Below are 20,541 nucleotides of genomic sequence, written 5' to 3'. Positions count from 1 at the left end.
GAGATGTCCCATGATGACATTCAGCCAGACAGACCCAGGGAGATGACTACAACATAGTGGGTTTCATAGCAGCTCTTCCTCTCCCAGTGGTTGAGAGGGGAGACCTTCACTGTGAAGAGTTAAGGGCCTAACTACAGCAGTGGATCAGACCATAGCTGATACTGTCCCTGCCTGTTCCTCTCAGGTACAGTCCCCTGTCCCAATGCCACAGATCCAGACCATCAGAGGAATCAGGTTGTATATTTTCCAGAGCCAGTCAGTCAGTGAAGCGTGGCCTCTAGCGCTTCCTGGTGGAGAGTGGAGGAACGGTTCAGAGCCAGTCAGTCAGTGAAGCGTGGCCTCTAGCGCCCTGGTGGAGAGAGTGGAGGAACGGTTCAGAGCCAGTCAGTCAGTGAAGCGTGGCCTCCTCCGCTTCCTGGTGGAGAGGTGGAGGAGGAACGGTTCAGGCTGAGCTGAGGGAAGTGAACTGTGGGGGTTCTGGCTGTGGGACCGTAGAGACCCAGGTTACGGGCTGCAGCTGACCTCCTGTGCTGTTTCACACTCGGGAAGGGAGAGAACACCTGCTGGGGGTGGAGGGGGCAGGGGAGAGGGAGGGAGGGAGATAGCGGGGTACCAGGAGTATGGGGTTAGAGAGGGAGGAGGGGGTTAGAGAGGGGAGGAGGGGGTTAGAGAGGGGAGTAGGGGGTTAGTGAGGGTAGTAGGGGGTTAGAGAGGGTAACAGGAGTAGGGGGTAGAGAGGGGAGGAGGGGGTTAGTGAGGGTACCAAGAGGAGGGTTAGTAAGGGTAACAGGGGGTGGGGGTTAGAGAGGGGAGGAGGGGGTTAGTGAGGGAGGAGGGGGTTAGTGAGGGGGGAGGGGGGGGGTTAGTGAGGGGAGGAGGGGGGGTTAGAGAGGGAGGGGGTAGGGGGTTTAGAGAGGGGAGTAGGGGGTTAGAGAGGGGAGGAGGGAGGTTAGTGAGGGTACCAGGAAGAGGGGGTTAGAGAGGGAAGTAGGGGGAGGGGGGTTAGTGAGGGAAGTAGGGGGTTAGAGAGGGTAACAGGGGAGGGGGGGGTTAGTGAAGGTAAAAGGAGTAGGGGGTTAGTGAGGCTAACAGGAGTAGGGGGTTAGAGAGGGTAACAGGGAGAGGGGGTTAGTGAGGGTAACAGGGGAGGGGGTTAGTGAGGGTAACAGGAGTAGGGGGTTAGTGAGGGTAACAGGGGAGGGGTTAGTGAGGGTAACAGGAGTAGGGGTTAGTGAGGGTAACAGGGGAGGGGGTTAGAGAGGGTAACAGGAGTAGGGGGTTAGTGAGGGTAACAGGAGGAGGGGGTTAGTGAGGGTAACAGGAGGAGGGGGTTAGTGAGGGTAACAGGGGAGGGGGTTAGTGAGGGTAACAGGGGAGGGTTAGTGAGGGTAACAGGGGAGGGGGTTAGTGAGGGTAACAGGGAGGGGGTTAGTGAGGGTAACAGGAGTAGGGGGTTAGTGAGGGTAACAGGAGTAGGGGGTTAGTGAGGGTAACAGGGGGGGGGGGTTAGTGAGGGTAACAGGAGTAGGGGTTAGTGAGGGTAACAGGAGTAGGGGTTAGTGAGGGTAAAAGGAGTAGGGGGTTAGAGAGGGTAACAGGAGTAGGGGGTTAGTGAGGGTAACAGGAGTAGGGGTTAGTGAGGGTAACAGGGGAGGGGGTTAGTGAGGGTAACAGGGCTACCAGGAGAGAGTCTCATACAGTAGATGTTCTGAGAGGAGATTGAAGGGTCAGACTGTTGATGGTGGTGGTGGTGTGATGAGGGTGGTCGAGGAAGAGGAGGCAGGACAGGCAGCTCTGGGATGGTGGGAGAGGAGGGTTTGTGTCTGGATCAGTTTCTCTAGGAGAGCAGGGTAGTGTGTCTGGGTCAGTCTCTCTGGGAGAGCAGGGTAGTGTGTCTGGGTCAGTCTCTCTAGGAGAGCAGGGTAGTGGAGGTTGGTCAGTCTCTCTAGGAGAGGAGGGTAGTGTGTCTGGGTCAGTCTCTCTAGGAGAGGAGGGTAGTGGAGGTGGGGTCTGGTTTAGTTCTGATCCAGAGTCCAGCTCTAGAGACAACAGGTGCTCCTCCTCTTCCACCACAGCTGGGACCTCCTTACTGGAGGCCTGGGCAGGAGACACAGGAGGTGACTACCCTCATCATCATCAGCCTTTCCCTCACCCACTCCATCTCTCCTCCGCCTGATGAGGGTGTCTGTCCTGCTCCGCCTGATGAGGGTGGCTGGCCTCCTCCGCCTGATGAGGGTGGCTGGCCTCCTCCGCCTGATGAGGGTGGCTGGCCTCCTCCGCCTGATGAGGTGGCTGGCCTCCTCCGCCTGATGAGGGTGGCTGGCCTCCTCCGCCTGATGAGGGTGGCTGGCCTCCTCCGCCTGATGAGGGTGGCTGGCCTCCTCCGCCTGATGAGGGTGATGAGGGTGGCTGGCCTCCTCCGCCTGATGAGGGTGGCTGGCCTCCTCCGCCTGATGAGGGTGGCTGGCCTCCTCCGCCTGATGAGGGTGGCTGGCCTCCTCCGCCTGATGAGGGTGGCTGGCCTCCTCCGCCTGATGAGGGTGGCTGGCCTCCTCCGCCTGATGAGGGTGGCTGGCCTCCTCCGCCTGATGAGGGTGGCTGGCCTCCTCCGCCTGATGAGGGTGGCTGGCCTCCTCCGCCTGATGAGGGTGGCTGGCCTCCTCCGCCTGATGAGGGTGTCTGTCCATGTCTCCAAACCCTAGCTGTACCCGTGCCCGGGCTATGTTCCTGCGGTGGGCACGTGCGTGGGCACGCAGGGGGACCCCACCCTGCTCTGACAGTCTTCAGCCTGAGATACCAGTCTGTTCCTCCCCCTCTCCCGCTAGGGTGGGTTAGGGGCGGGGCCAGGGGTGGCAGGGCTGGACTGTGCCTGAGGCAGGGGGACACCTCGCAGGCTGGAGGGAGAGGAGAGAGGGTGTTTCAGGCTGTTCCTGGGCTTCCTGCCTAGCAACAGGTGGTTGACGACAGGAGAAGGATGTAGCTGAGATGCTAACACGCTGGTGGCTGGACATCTATCTACAGAGAGAACACACACAGGTCAATGTTCTGTCTGCCTACTGCAGCAGCAGGACAATAATAACACCATAGCATGACGTGAATATAAAGAGGATTCCACATGCAGCAATAAGAAACATCTAGCATTAATAAGACAACAATCTGGCTCTGCCCCAACCTCAGACCTCAGCGCAGAGCTTACATTTATCATGGGGACAAGATGAAGAAGCTTTACAGAGTTACATCAAATAGTGCTTTGGGTTTATAAGGAGCTTTGAGTCCTGATTACTGAAGACAGACACATCTGGGAGTTAGAAAAATAGTTTGGGGAATAGAAGCTCGGGAGCCAAATCCAATGGAAGTCTGTTACACAAGTAGTAGATTCCTGTTAGGTGATGCCGTGTTTAGATGGGGAGCCAACAGGCCAGACAGACTGACACTCTCCTGTCAGTCACAGAGAAGAGCCAGCACCATCCAACGCCAGACCAGCACCATCCAACGCCAGACCAGCACCATCCAACGCCAGACCAGCACCATCCAACGCCAGACCAGCACCATCCAACGCCAGACCAGCACCATCCAACGCCAGACCAGCACCATCCAACCCCAGACCAGCACCATCCAACCCCAGACCAGCACCATCCAACCCCAGACCAGCACCATCCAACGCCAGACCAGCACCATCCAACCCCAGACCAGCACCATCCAACCCCAGACCAGCACCATCCAACGCCAGACCAGCACCATCCAACGCCAGACCAGCACCATCCAACGCCAACGCCAGACCAGCACCATCCAACGCCAGACCAGCACCATCCAACCCCAGACCAGCACCATCCAACGCCAGACCAGCACCATCCAACCCCAGACCAGCACCATCCAACCCCAGACCAGCACCATCCAACCCCAGACCAGCACCATCCAACCCCAGCACCATCCAACGCCAGACAAGCACCATCCAACCCCAGACCAGCTAACAGCAGATCCTGACCCCAGACCAGCTAACAGCAGATCCTGACCCCAGACCAGCTAACAGCAGGTCCTGACCCCAGACCAGCTAACAGCAGATCCTGACCCCAGACCAGCTAACAGCAGATCCTGACCCTATCTCCTATCTGCCCAACACGTTCACCGTCTACCGTAGCACTGTAGTAACTATCACACTCAACTGAACGACTTGATTAGTGTAGTGTTAGCTAGCTACATAGTTGTCTTTGCTGTCTTCGTATCCAAGATAATTGTGTAGTTAGAGTGTGTAGTCTTAGAGTGATTATCTTAATTTACCGAGGTTAGCTAGCCAGCTATTTTGTCGTCCTTAACGTAGGAGACACTCCTAGCTAGCCAACAGCCAGCCAACGTCTACTGAATAGAACTTTCGCATTCCGGTCGCATTCCGCTTCGCTCCACAGGTAGTATCATATCTTCATTTCATTTCATTACAGTCCCAACGGTGTGATTTGTTTGATCGTAGCTAGCTACATAGCCGTCTTTGTTTCAAAGATAATTGTGTAGTCTAGAGCGATTTTCTAGGTTAGCTAGCCAGCTATTGTCGTTCTCCTAACGCAACGTAACGTAACCAACACTGCTAGCTAGCCAGCTTGCCCCCAAAAGCAGCATTGTAGAAACTTCACACTCAACGGAACGACTTGATTAGGGTAGTGTCAACAACGCCTCCTAGCCTACCTCAGCAGTACTGTATCATTTTAATCATTTTAGTCAATTAGATTCTTGCTACGTAAGCTTAACTTTCTGAACATTCGAGACGTGTAGTCCACTTGTCATTCCAATCTCCTCTGCATTAGCGTAGCCTCTTCTCTAGCCTGTCAACTATGTGTCTGTCTATCCCTGTTCTCTCCTCTCTGCACAGACCATACAAACGCTCCACACCGCATGGCGGCGGCCACCCTAATCTGGTGGTCCCAGCGCGCACGACCCACGTGGAGTTCCAGGTCTCCGGTAGCCTCTGGAACTGCCGATCTGCGGCCAACAAGGCAGAGTTCATCTCAGCCTATGCCTCCCTCCAGTCCCTCGACTTCTTGGCTCTGACGGAAACATGGATCACCACAGACAACACCGCTACTCCTACTGCTCTCTCTTCGTCCACCCACGTGCTCTCGCACACCCGAGAGCTTCTGGTCAGCGGGGTGGTGGCACCGGATCCTCATCTCTCCCAAGTGGTCATTCTCTCTTTCTCCCCTTACCCATCTGTCTATCGCCTCCTTTGAATTCCATGCTGTCACAGTTACCAGCCCTTTCAAGCTTAACATCCTTATCATTTATCGCCCTCCAGGTTCCCTCGGAGAGTTCATCAATGAGCTTGATGCCTTGATAAGCTCCTTTCCTGAGGACGGCTCACCTCTCACAGTTCTGGGCGACTTTAACCTCCCCACGTCTACCTTTGACTCATTCCTCTCTGCCTCCGTCTTTCCACTCCTCTCCTCTTTTGACCTCACCCTCTCACCTTCCCCCTACTCACAAGGCAGGCAATACGCTCGACCTCATCTTTACTAGATGCTGTTCCTCCACTAACCTCATTGCAACTCCCCTCCAAGTCTCCGACCACTACCTTGTATCCTTTTCCCTCTCGCTCTCATCCAACACTTCCCACACTGCCCCTACTCGGATGGTATCGCGCCGTCCCAACCTTCGCTCTCTCTCCCCCTCCTCTCTCTCCTCTTCCATCCTATCATCTCTTCCCTCTGCTCAAACCTTCTCCAACCTATCTCCTGATTCTGCCTCCTCAACCCTCCTCTCCTCCCTTTCTGCATCCTTTGACTCTCTATGTCCCCTATCCTCCAGGCCGGCTCGGTCCTCCCCCCCGCTCCGTGGCTCGACGACTCATTGCGAGCTCACAGAACAGGGCTCCCGGGCAGCCGAGCGGAAATGGAGGAAAACTCGCCTCCCTGCGGACCTGGCATCCTTTCACTCCCTCCTCTCTACATTTTCCTCCTCTCTCTCTGCTGCTAAAGCCACTTTCTACCACTCTAAATTCCAAGCATCTGCCTCTAACCCTAGGAAGCTCTTTGCCACCTTCTCCTCCCTCTTGAATCCTCCTCCCCCCACCTCCTCCCCTCTCTGCAGATGACTTCGTCAACCATTTTGAAAAGAAGGTCGACGACATCCGATCCTCGTTTGCTAAGTCAAACGACACCGCTGGTTCTGCTCACACTGCCCTACCCTGTGCTCTGACCTCTTTCTCCCCTCTCTCTCCAGATGACATCTCGCGTCTTGTGACGGCCGGCCGCCCAACAACCTGCCCGCTTGACCCTATCCCCTCCTCTCTTCTCCAGACCATCTCCGGTGACCTTCTCCCTTACCTCACCTCGCTCATCAACTCATCCCTGACCGCTGGCTCGTCCCTCCCCACCTTCAAGAGAGCGAGAGTTGCACCCCTTCTGAAAAAACCTACACTCGATCCCTCCGATGTCAACAACTACAGACCAGTATCCCTTCTTTCTTTTCTCTCCAAAACTCTTGAACGTGCCGTCCTTGGCCAGCTCTCCCAATCTATCTCTCTCAGAATGACCTTCTTGATCCAAATCAGTCAGGTTTCAAGACTAGTCATTCAACTGAAACTGCTCTTCTCTGTATCACGGAGGCGCTCCGCACTGCTAAAGCTAACTCTCTCTCCTCTGCTCTCATCCTTCTAGACCTATCGGCTGCCTTCGATACTGTGAACCATCAGATCCTCCTCTCCACCCTCTCAGAGTTGGGCATCTCCGGCGCGGCCCACGCTTGGATTGCGTCTACCTGACAGGTCGCTCCTACCAGGTGGCGTGGCGAGAATCCGTCTCCTCACCACGTGCTCTCACCACTGGTGTCCCCCACAGGGCTCTGTTCTAGGCCCTCTCCTATTCTCGCTATACACCAAGTCACTTGGCTCTGTCATAACCTCACATGGTCTCTCCTATCATTGCTATGCAGACGACACACAATTAATCTTCTCCTTTCCCCCACCTTCTGACGACCAGGTGGCGAATCGCATCTCTGCATGTCTGGCAGACATATCAGTGTGGATGACGGATCATCACCTCAAGCTGAACCTCGGCAAGACGGAGCTGCTCTTCCTCCCGGGGAAAGGACTGCCCGTTCCATGATCTCGCCATCACGGTTGACAACTCCATTGTGTCCTCGTCCCAGAGCGCTAAGAACTGGCGTGATCCTGGACAACACCCTGTCGTTCTCAAATAACATCAAGGCGGTGGCCCGTTCCTGTAGGTTCATGCTCTACAACATCCGCAGAGTACGACCCTGCCTCACACAGGAAGCGGCGCAGGTCCTAATCCAGGCACTTGTCATCTCCCGTCTGGATTACTGCAACCACGCTGTTGGCTGGGCTCCCTGCCTGTGCCATTAAACCCCACCTACAACTCATCCAGAACGCCACCTCCTCCAGCCCATCTGGTGTTCAACCTTCCCAAGTTCTCTCCACGTCACCCCTCTCTCTCCACTGGCTTCCAGTTGAAGCTCGCATCCGCTCAAGACCATGGTGCTTGCCTCCGGAGCTGTGAGGGGAACGGCACCTCAGTACCTCCAGGCTCTGATCAGGCCCTACACCCAAACAAGGGCACTGCGTTCTTCCACCTCTGGCCTGCTCGCCTCCCTACCACTGAGGAAGTACAGTTCCCGCTCAGCCCAGTCAAAACTGTTCGCTGCTCTGGCCCCCAATGGTGGAACAAACTCCCTCACGACGCCAGGACAGCAGAGTCAATCACCACCTTCCGGAGACACCTGAAACCCCACCTCTTTAAGGAATACCTAGGATAGGATAAAGTAATCCTTCTCACCCCCTTAAAAGACCTAGATGCACTATTGTAAAGTGGCTGTTCCACTGGATGTCTTAAGGTGAAAGCACCAATTTGTAAGTCGCTCTGGATAAGAGCGTCTGCTAAATGACTTAAATGTAAATGTAAATGTTAACCCCAGACCAGCTAACAGCAGATCTTAACCCCAGACCAGCTAACAGCAGATCCTAACCCCAGACCAGCTAACAGCCAATCCTGACCCCAGACCAGCTAACAGCAGATCCTGACCCCAGACCAGCTAACAGCAGATCCTGACCCCAGACCAGCTAACAGCAGATCCTGACCCCAGACCAGCCAACAGCAGACTTAACCCCAGACCAGCTAACAGCAGATCCTGACTCCAGACCAGCTAACAGCAGATCCTGACTCCAGACCAGCTAACAGCAGATCCTGACCCCAGACCAGCTAACAGCAGATCCTGACCCCAGACCAGCTAACAGCAGATCCTGACTCCAGACCAGCTAACAGCAGATCCTGACCCCAGACCAGCTAACAGCAGATCCTAACCCCAGACCAGCTAACAGCAGCCCAGAAACCCCCCTCCGTTCCAGAGCCTGCTGCTTCCTGACCGACAGGTCACAAACACCTCCTCAATCTGTCCATCTATAGACACCACCACCTCCTCAATCTGTCCATCTATAGACACCACCACCTCCTCAATCTATACATCTACAGACACCACCACCTCCTCAATCTATCCATCTATAGACACCACCACCTCCTCAATCTATCCATCTATGGACACCACCACCTCCTCAATCTATCCATCTAGACACCACCACCTCCTCAATCTATCCATCTAGACACCACCACCTCCTCAATCTATCCATCTATAGACACCACCACCTCCTCAATCTATCCATCTATAGACACCACCACCTCCTCAATCTATCCATCTACAGACACCACCACCTCCTCAATCTATCCATCTATGGACACCACCACCTCCTCCAATCTATCCATCTATAGACACCACCACCTCCTCAATCTATCCATCTATAGACACCACCACCTCCTCAATCTATCCATCTATGGACACCACCACCTCCTCAATCTATCCATCCACGGACACCACCACCTCCTCAATCTATCCATCCACGGACACCACCACCTCCTCAATCTATCCATCCACGGACACCACCACCTCCTCAATCTATCCATCTACGGACACCACCACCTCCTCAATCTATCCATCCAGACACCACCACCTCCTCAATCTATCCATCTATAGACACCACCACCTCCTCAATCTATCCATCCACGGACACCACCACCTCCTCAATCTGTCCATCTATAGACACCACCACCTCCTCAATCTATCCATCTATAGACACCACCACCTCCTCAATCTATCCATCTATAGACACCACCACCTCCTCAATCTATCCATCTACAGACACCACCACCTCCTCAATCTGTCCATCTAGACACCACCACCTCCTCAATCTATCCATCTACACACCACCACCTCCTCAATCTATCCATCTACAGACACCACCACCTCCTCAATCTATCCATCTACAGACACCACCACCTCCTCAATCTGTCCATCCACAGACACCACCACCTCCTCAATCTGTCCATCCACAGACACCACCACCTCCTCAATCTGTCCATCCACAGACACCACCACCTCCTCAATCTATCCATCTATAGACACCATCACCTCCTCAACACCACCACCTCTATGCATCTACAGACACCACCACCTCCTCAATCTATCCATCTACAGACACCACCACCTCCTCAATCTATCCATCTATAGACACCACCACCTCCTCAATCTATCCATCTATAGACACCACCACCTCCTCAATCTATCTATAGACACCACCACCTCCTCAATCTATCCATCTATAGACACCACCACCTCCTCAATCTATCCATCTATGGACACCACCACCTCCTCAATCTATCCATCTATAGACACCACCACCTCCTCAATCTATCCATCTATAGACACCACCACCTCCTCAATCTATCCATCTATAGACACCACCACCTCCCTCAATCTATCCATCTATAGACACCACCACCTCCTCAATCTATCCATCTATAGACACCACCACCTATCCATCTATAGACACCACCACCTCCTCAATCTATGGACACCACCACCTCCTCAATCTATCCATCTACAGACACCACCACCTCCTCAATCTATCCATCCACAGACCACCACCACCTCCATCTGTCCATCTATAGACACCACCACCTCCTCAATCTATCCATCTATAGACACCACCACCTCCTCAATCTATCCATCTATAGACACCACCACCTCCTCAATCTATCCATCTATAGACACCACCACCTCCTCAATCTATCCATCTATAGACACCACCACCTCCTCAATCTATCCATCTATAGACACCACCACCTCCTCAATCTATCCATCTATAGACACCACCACCTCCTCAATCTATCCATCTATAGACACCACCACCTCCTCAATCTATCCATCTATAGACACCACCACCTCCTCAATCTATCCATCTACAGACACCACCTCCTCAATCTATCCATCTATGGACACCACCACCTCCTCAATCTATCCATCTATGGACCACCACCTCCTCAATCTATCCATCTACGGACACCACCACCTCCTCAATCTATCCATCTATCACCACCACCTCCTCAATCTATCCATCTATAGACACCACCACCTCCTCAATCTATCCATCTACAGACACCACCTCCTCAATCTATCCATCTATAGACACCACCACCTCCTCAATCTATCCATCTACAGGACACCACCACCTCCTCAATCTATCCATCTATAGACACCACCACCTCCTCAATCTATCCATCTATAGACACCACCACCTCCTCAATCTATCCATCTATAGACACCACCACCTCCTCAATCTATCCATCTACAGACACCACCACCTCCTCCTCAATCTATACATCTACAGACACCAACACCTCCTCAATCTGTCCATCTACAGACACCACCACCTCCTCAATCTATCCATCTATAGACACCACCACCTCCTATATCTATCCATCTATAGACACCACCACCTCCTATATCTATCCATCTATAGACACCACCACCTCCTCAATCTATCCATCTAGACACCACCACCTCCTCAATCTATCCATCTATAGACACCACCACCTCCTCAATCTATCCATCTATAGACACCACCACCTCCTCAATCTATCCATCTATAGACACCACCACCCATCTGACACCACCACTCCAATCTATCCATCTATAGACACCACCACCTCCTCAATCTATCCATCTATAGACACCACCACCTCCTCAATCTATCCATCTATAGACACCACCACCTCCTCAATCTATCCATCTAGACACCACCACCTCCTCAATCTATCCATCTAGACACCACCACCTCCTCAATCTATCCATCTATAGACACCACCACCTCCTCAATCTATCCATCTATAGACACCACCACCTCCTCAATCTATCCATCTATAGACACCACCACCTCCTCAATCTATCCATCTATAGACACCACCACCTCCTCAATCTGTCCATCTACACCACCACCTCCTCAATCTATCCATCTATAGACACCACCACCTCCTCAATCTATCCATCTATAGACACCACCACCTCCTCAATCTATCCATCTATAGACACCACCACCTCCTCAATCTATCCATCTATAGACACCACCACCTCCTCAATCTATCCATCTATAGACACCACCACCTCCTCAATCTATCCATCTATCCATCTATAGACACCACCTCCTCAATCTATCCATCTATAGACACCACCACCTCCTCAATCTATCCATCTATAGACACCACCACCTCCTCCAATCTATCCATCTATAGACACCACCACCTCCTCAATCTATCCATCTATAGACACCACCACCTCCTCAATCTATCCATCTACAGACACCACCACCTCCTCAATCTATCCATCTATAGACACCACCACCTCCTCCAACTATAGACACCACCACCTCCTCAATCTATCCATCTACAGACACCACCACCTCCTCAATCTATCCATCTATAGACACCACCACCTCCTCAATCTATCCATCTATAGACACCACCACCTCCTCAATCTATCCATCTATAGACATCTACACACCTCCTCAATCTATCCATCTATAGACACCACCACCTCCTCAATCTGTCCATCTATAGACACCACTATCCGTCTACAGACACCACCTCCTCAATCTATCCATCTATAGACACCACCACCTCCTCAATCTATCCATCTATAGACACCACCACCTCCTCAATCTATCCATCTATAGACACCACCACCTCCTCAATCTATCCATCTATAGACACCACCACCTCCCGTCAATCCTATCCATCTACAGACACCACCACCTCCTCAATCTATCCATCTACAGACACCACCACCTCCTCAATCTATCCATCTACAGACACCACCACCTCCTCAATCTATCCATCTATAGACACCACCACCTCCTCAATCTATCCATCTATAGACACCACCACCTCCTCAATCTATCCATCTACAGACACCACCACCTCCTCAATCTATCCATCTATAGACACCACCACCTCCTCAATCTATCCATCTATAGACACCACCACCTCCTCAATCTATCCATCTATAGACACCACCACCTCCTCAATCTATCCATCTATAGACACCACCACCTCCTCAATCTATCCATCTATAGACACCACCACCTCCTCAATCTATCCATCTATAGACACCACCACCTCCTCAATCTATCCATCTATAGACACCACCACCTCCTCAATCTATCCATCTATAGACACCACCACCTCCTCAATCTATCCATCTATAGACACCACCACCTCCTCAATCTATCCATCTATAGACACCACCACCTCCTCAATCTATCCATCTATAGACACCACCACCTCCTCAATCTATCCATCTATAGACACCACCACCTCCTCAATCTATCCATCTATAGACACCACCACCTCCTCAATCTATCCATCTATAGACACCACCACCTCCTCAATCTATCCATCTATAGACACCACCACCTCCTCAATCTATCCATCTACAGACACCACCACCTCCTCAATCTATCCATCTATAGACACCACCACCTCCTCAATCTATCCATCTATAGACACCACCACCTCCTCAATCTATCCATCTATAGACACCACCACCTCCTCAATCTATCCATCTATAGACACCACCACCTCCTCAATCTATCCATCCACAGACACCACCACCTCCTCAATCTATCCATCTATAGACACCACCACCTCCTCAATCTATCCATCTATAGACACCACCACCTCCTCAATCTATCCATCTATAGACACCACCACCTCCTCAATCTATCCATCTATAGACACCACCACCTCCTCAATCTGTCCATCTATAGACACCACCACCTCCTCAATCTGTCCATCTATAGACACCACCACCTCCTCAATCTATCCATCTATAGACACCACCACCTCCTCAATCTATCCATCTATAGACACCACCACCTCCTCAATCTATCCATCTATAGACACCACCACCTCCTCAATCTATCCATCTATAGACACCACCACCTCCTCAATCTATCCATCTATGGACACCACCACCTCCTCAATCTATCCATCTACGGACACCACCACCTCCTCAATCTATCCATCTAGACACCACCACCTCCTCAATCTATCCATCCACGGACACCACCACCTCCTCAATCTATCCATCCACGGACACCACCACCTCCTCAATCTATACATCTATGGACACCACCACCTCCTCAATCTATACATCTATGGACACCCAACCACCCCCTCAATCTGTCCATCTACAGACACCACCACCTCCTCAATCTATCCATCTATAGACACCACCACCTCCTATATCTATCCATCTATAGACACCACCACCTCCTATATCTATCCATCTAGACACCACCACCTCCTCAATCTATCCATCCTCAATCTGTCCATCTATAGACACCACCACCTCCTCAATCTGTCCATCTATAGACACCACCACCCTCAATCTATCCATCTACACCACCGCCTCCTCAATCTATCCATCTATAGACACCACCACCTCCTCAATCTATCCATCTATAGACACCACCACCTCCTCAATCTATCCATCTATAGACACCACCACCTCCTCAATCTATCCATCTATAGACACCACCACCTCCTCAATCTATCCATCTAGACACCACCACCTCCTCAATCTATCCATCTAGACACCACCACCTCCTCAATCTATCCATCTATAGACACCACCACCTCCTCAATCTATCCATCTATAGACACCATCACCTCCTCAATCTATCCATCTACAGACACCACCACCTCCTCAATCTGTCCATCTACAGACACCACCACCTCCTCAATCTATCCATCTATAGACACCACCACCTCCTCAATCTATCCATCTATAGACACCACCACCTCCTCAATCTATCCATCTATAGACACCACCACCTCCTCAATCTGTCCATCTATAGACACCACCACCTCCTCAATCTATCCATCTATGGACACCACCACCTCCTCAATCTACCCATCTATAGACACCACCACCTCCTCAATCTATCCATCTATAGACACCACCACCTCCTCAATCTATCCATCTATAGACACCACCACCTCCTCAATCTATCCATCTATAGACACCACCACCTCCTCAATCTATCCATCTATAGACACCACCACCTCCTCAATCTATCCATCTATAGACACCACCACCTCCTCAATCTATCCATCTATAGACACCACCACCCATCCTCACCACCTATCCATCTATCCAGACACCACCACCTCCTCAATCTATCCATCTATAGACACCACCACCTCCTCAATCTATCCATCTATAGACACCACCACCTCCTCAATCTATCCATCTATAGACACCACCACCTCCTCAATCTATCCATCTACAGACACCACCACCTCCTCAATCTATCCATCTATAGACACCACCACCTCCTCAATCTATCCATCTATAGACACCACCACCTCCTCAATCTATCCATCTATAGACACCACCACCTCCTCAATCTATCCATCTATAGACACCACCACCTCCTCAATCTATCCATCCACAGACACCACCACCTCCTCAATCTATCCATCTATAGACACCTGCACCTCCTCAATCTATCCATCTATAGACACCACCACCTCCTCAATCAATCCATCTATAGACACCACCACCACCTCAATCTATCCATCTATAGACACCACCACCTCCTCAATCTGTCCATCTATAGACACCACCACCTCCTCAATCTGTCCATCTATAGACACCACCACCTCCTCAATAATCTATCCATCTATAGACACCACCACCTCCTCAATCTATCCATCTATAGACACCACCACCTCCTCAATCTATCCATCTATAGACACCACCACCTCCTCAATCTATCCATCTATGGACACCACCACCTCCTCAATCAATCATCTAGACACCACCACCTCCTCAATCTAATCCATCTAGACACCACCACCTCCTCAATCTATCCATCTATAGACACCACCACCTCCTCAATCTATCCATCTATAGACACCACCACCTCCTCAATCTATCCATCTATAGACACCACCACCTCCTCAATCTATCCATCTATAGACACCACCACCTCCAATCTATCCATCTACAGACACCACCACCTCCTCAATCTATCCATCTATAGACACCACCACCTCCTCAATCAATCCATCTATAGACACCACCACCTCCTCAATCTATCCATCTATAGACACCACCACCTCCTCAATCTGTCCATCTATAGACACCACCACCTCCTCAATCTATCCATCTATAGACACCACCACCTCCTCAATCTATCCATCTATAGACACCACCACCTCCTCAATCTATAGACACCACCACCTCCTCAATCTATCCATCTATAGACACCACCACCTCCTCAATCTATCCATCTATAGACACCACCACCTCCTCAATCTATCCATCTATGGACACCACCACCTCCTCAATCAATCCATCTAGACACCACCACCTCCTCAATCATCCATCTAGACACCACCACCTCCTCAATCTATCCATCTATAGACACCACCACCTCCTATATCTATCCATCTATAGACACCACCACCTCCTCAATCTATCCATCTAGACACCACCACCTCCTCAATCTATCCATCTAGACACCACCACCTCCTCAATCTATCCATCTAGACACCACCACCTCCTCAATCTATCCATCTATAGACACCACCACCTCCTCAATCTATCCATCTATAGACACCACCACCTCCTCAATCAATCCATCTAGACACCACCACCTCCTCAATCAATCCATCTAGACACCACCACCTCCTCAATCTATCCATCTATAGACACCACCACCTCCTCAATCTATCCATCTATAGACACCACCACCTCCTCAATCTATCCATCTACAGACACCACCACCTCCTCAATCTATCCATCCACAGACACCACCACCTCCTCAATCTGTCCATCTACAGACACCACCACCTCCTCAATCTATCCATCTATAGACACCACCACCTCCTCAATCAATCCATCTATAGACACCACCACCTCCTCAATCTATCCATCTATAGACACCACCACCTCCTCAATCTATCCATCTATAGACACCACCACCTCCTCAATCTATCCATCTACAGACACCACCACCTCCTCAATCTATCCATCTATAGACACCACCACCTCCTCAATCTATCCATCTATAGACACCACCACCTCCTCAATCTATCCATCTATAGACACCACCACCTCCTCAATCTATCCATCTATAGACACCACCACCTCCTCAATCTATCCATCTATAGACACCACCACCTCCTCAATCTATCCATCTATAGACACCACCACCTCCTCAATCTATCCATCTATCCATCAGACACCACCACCTCCTCAATCTATCCATCTATAGACACCACCACCTCCTCAATCTATCCATCTACAGACACCACCACCTCCTCAATCTATCCATCTATAGACACCACCACCTCCTCAATCTATCCATCTATAGACACCACCACCTCCTCAATCTATCCATCTATAGACACCACCACCTCCTCAATCTATCCATCTATAGACACCACCACCTCCTCAATCTATCCATCTATAGACACCACCACCTCCTCAATCTATCCATCTACAGACACCACCACCTCCTCAATCTATCCATCTACAGACACCACCACCTCCTCAATCTATCCATCTACAGACACCACCACCTCCTCAATCTATCCATCTACAGACACCACCACCTCCTCAATCTATCCATCTACAGACACCACCACCTCCTCAATCTATCCATCTACAGACACCACCACCTCCTCAATCTATCCATCTACAGACACCACCACCTCCTCAATCTATCCATCTACAGACACCACCACCTCCTCAATCTATCCATCTATAGACACCACCACCTCCTCAATCTATCCATCTATAGACACCACCACCTCCTCAATCTATCCATCTATAGACACCACCACCTCCTCAATCTATCCATCTATAGACACCACCACCTCCTCAATCTATCCATCTACAGACACCACCACCTCCTCAATCTATCCATCTACAGACACCACCACCTCCTCAATCTATCCATCTACAGACACCACCACCTCCTCAATCTATCCATCTACAGACACCACCACCTCCTCAATCTATCCATCTATAGACACCACCACCACCTCCTCAATCTATCCATCTATAGACACCACCACCTCCTCAATCTATCCATCTATAGACACCACCACCTCCTCAATCTATCCATCTATAGACACCACCACCTCCTCAATCTATCCATCTATAGACACCACCACCTCCTCAATCTATCCATCTATAGACACCACCACCTCCTCAATCTATCCATCTATAGACACCACCACCTCCTCAATCTATCCATCTATAGACACCACCACCTCCTCAATCTATCCATCTATAGACACCACCACCTCCTCAATCTATCCATCTACAGACACCACCACCTCCTCAATCTATCCATCTATAGACACCACCACCTCCTCAATCTATCCATCTACAGACACCACCACCTCCTCAATCTATCCATCTATAGACACCACCACCTCCTCAATCTATCCATCTACAGACACCACCACCTCCTCAATCTATCCATCTACAGACACCACCACCTCCTCAATCTATCCATCTATAGACACCACCACCTCCTCAATCTATCCATCTATAGACACCACCACCTCCTCAATCTATCCATCTATAGACACCACCACCTCCTCAATCTATCCATCTATAGACACCACCACCTCCTCAATCTATCCATCTATAGACACCACCACCTCCTCAATCTATCCATCTATAGACACCACCACCTCCTCAATCTATCCATCTATAGACACCACCACCTCCTCAATCTATCCATCTATAGACACCACCACCTCCTCAATCTATCCATCTATAGACACCACCACCTCCTCAATCTATCCATCTATAGACACCACCACCTCCTCAATCTATCCATCTATAGACACCACCACCTCCTCAATCTATCCATCTATAGACACCACCACCTCCTCAATCTATCCATCTATAGACACCACCACCTCCTCAATCTATCCATCTATAGACACCACCACCTCCTCAATCTATCCATCTATAGACACCACCACCTCCTCAATCTATCCATCTATAGACACCACCACCTCCTCAATCTATCCATCTATAGACACCACCACCTCCTCAATCTGTCCATCTATAGACACCACCACCTCCTCAATCTATCCATCTATAGACACCACCACCTCCTCAATCTATCCATCTATGGACACCACCACCTCCTCAATCTATCCATCTATAGACACCACCACCTCCTCAATCTATCCATCTATGGACACCACCACCTCCTCAATCTGTCCATCTATAGACACCACCACCTCCTCAATCTATAGACACCACCACCTCCTCAATCTATCCATCTATAGACACCACCACCTAGAGTTGTGTGGGGAATCCATCTATAGACACCACCACCTCCTAGTTGGGTCTAAGACACCACCACCTCCTCCAGATATCCAGATGTTCCTCATTTTCCATCTATATGCTTGTATCCATCTTAGACTTCTCAATCAGAATGTCTATCCATTTGGATCCTCAATATCTCTTGGACACCACCACCTCCTTCTATCCATCTACAGTACGGCTATCATAATCCCCTATCCATCTGCATCCTTTCTCTGTCCTGGGGTCAGTTACTTCTCATCAGAATGTCTATGTTTGGATAATACTGTTGGCCGGTTGCAGTTATCCATTCTCTGTCCTGGGTTCAGTTACTTGGGCCCAGAGAGGGAGAGAGGTCAAGCTTGTCTTCATATGTAAACATATCTTTAAAACCAATTATATCTTGGCTCCACAATGTCTGTGTGCCAGTCACTGTGTCTCTGTGATGTTGTCAAGGAGGGGTGTATTTGATATATGCCTGTTGATGAGGTTTTGTTTTATGGTCCTGAGAGCGAGATGAGAACATAGTTTAGGAGACAAAGCTGAACGATAATTTATAGCCAATGCTGTCTGGCTATGTGTGTCTTCAATCTATAAAGGATCTCAGTTGCAATGTGTAAGGGACTCTCAGAGAATTCATTGAGAGACAGTGAATTACCTGAGAGTCACAGGGTTGTGATGGAGCTCATATAATTAAAGATGGACGTTATGATACCTCTGACTTGTGTTGTGGTTTGCTCTCATGAGTTGGTAAATACAGGACATTTCCACGACATTTGACAGTGTGTGTGTGTTACCTGTGTTGTGTAGAGTTGACAGTGTGTTACCTGTGTGTATGTACTGCTGCCTGGCCTGTTGTGTAGAGTTGACAGTGTGTTACTGTGTGTAGAGTTGACAGTGTGTGTGTAGAGTTGACAGTGTGTGTGTATCTTGACAGTGTGTGTGTATAGAGTTGACAGTGTGTGTGTGTATAGAGTTGACAGTGTGTGTGTGTGTGTATATAGTTGACAGTGTGTGTGTGTGTATAGAGTTGACAGTGTGTGTGTGTAGTGTTGTGTGTAGAGTGACAGTGTGTAGAGTTGACAGTGTGTGTGTAGTTGTGTGTGTGTAGAGTTGACAGTGTGTGTGTGTGTGTGTGTGTTGATTGACCAGTGTGTGTGTAGAGTTGACAGTGTGTGTGTAGAGTTGACAGTGTGTGTGTGTGTGTGAGTTGACAGTGTGTGTGTGTGTGTCCATGTGTAGAGTTGACAGTGTGTGTGTGTGTGTGTGTGTAGAGTTGACAGTGTGTGTGTGTGTGTGTGTGCTGTAGAGTTGACAGTGTGTGTGTGTGTGTGTGTGTAGAGTTGACAGTGTGTGTGTGTGTGTGTGTGTAGAGTTGACAGTGTGTGTGTGTGTGTGTGTGTGTGTGAGTTGACAATGTGTGTGTGTGTGTGTGTAGAGTTGACAGTGTGTGTGTGTGTGTACAGTGTGTGTGTGTGTGTGTGTAGAGTTGACAGTGTGTGTGTGTGTGTGTGTAGAGTTGACAGTGTGTGTGTAGTGTGTGTGTGTGTGTAGAGTTGACAGTGTGTGTGTGTGTGTGTGTAGAGTTGACAGTGTGTGTGTGTGTGTGTGTAGAGTTGACAGTGTGTGTGTGTGTGTGTGTGTGTAGAGTTGACAGTGTGTGTGTGTGTGTGTAGAGTTGACAGTGTGTGTGTGTGTGTGTTGACAGTGTGTGTGTGTGTATAGAGTTGACAGTGTGTGTGTGTAGAGTTGACAGTGTGTGTGTGTGTGTTGACAGTGTGTGTGTGTGTGTGTGTGTAGAGTTGACAG

General features: G+C 50.2%; 1 pseudogene; it reads right to left on the bottom strand.

The window, feature by feature from the left end:
• Nucleotides 1-2,821: 2,821 nt before the first annotated feature.
• Nucleotides 2,822-20,541, bottom strand: part of LOC135573014 (TBC1 domain family member 30-like) — a 77,721-nt pseudogene continuing 60,001 nt past the window's right edge.

The sequence above is a fragment of the Oncorhynchus nerka genome, linkage group LG8, assembly GCF_034236695.1.
Source record: "Oncorhynchus nerka isolate Pitt River linkage group LG8, Oner_Uvic_2.0, whole genome shotgun sequence".
Classification (NCBI taxonomy): Eukaryota; Metazoa; Chordata; class Actinopteri; order Salmoniformes; family Salmonidae; genus Oncorhynchus; species Oncorhynchus nerka.
This window is presented reverse-complemented; position numbering and strand designations above follow the sequence as displayed.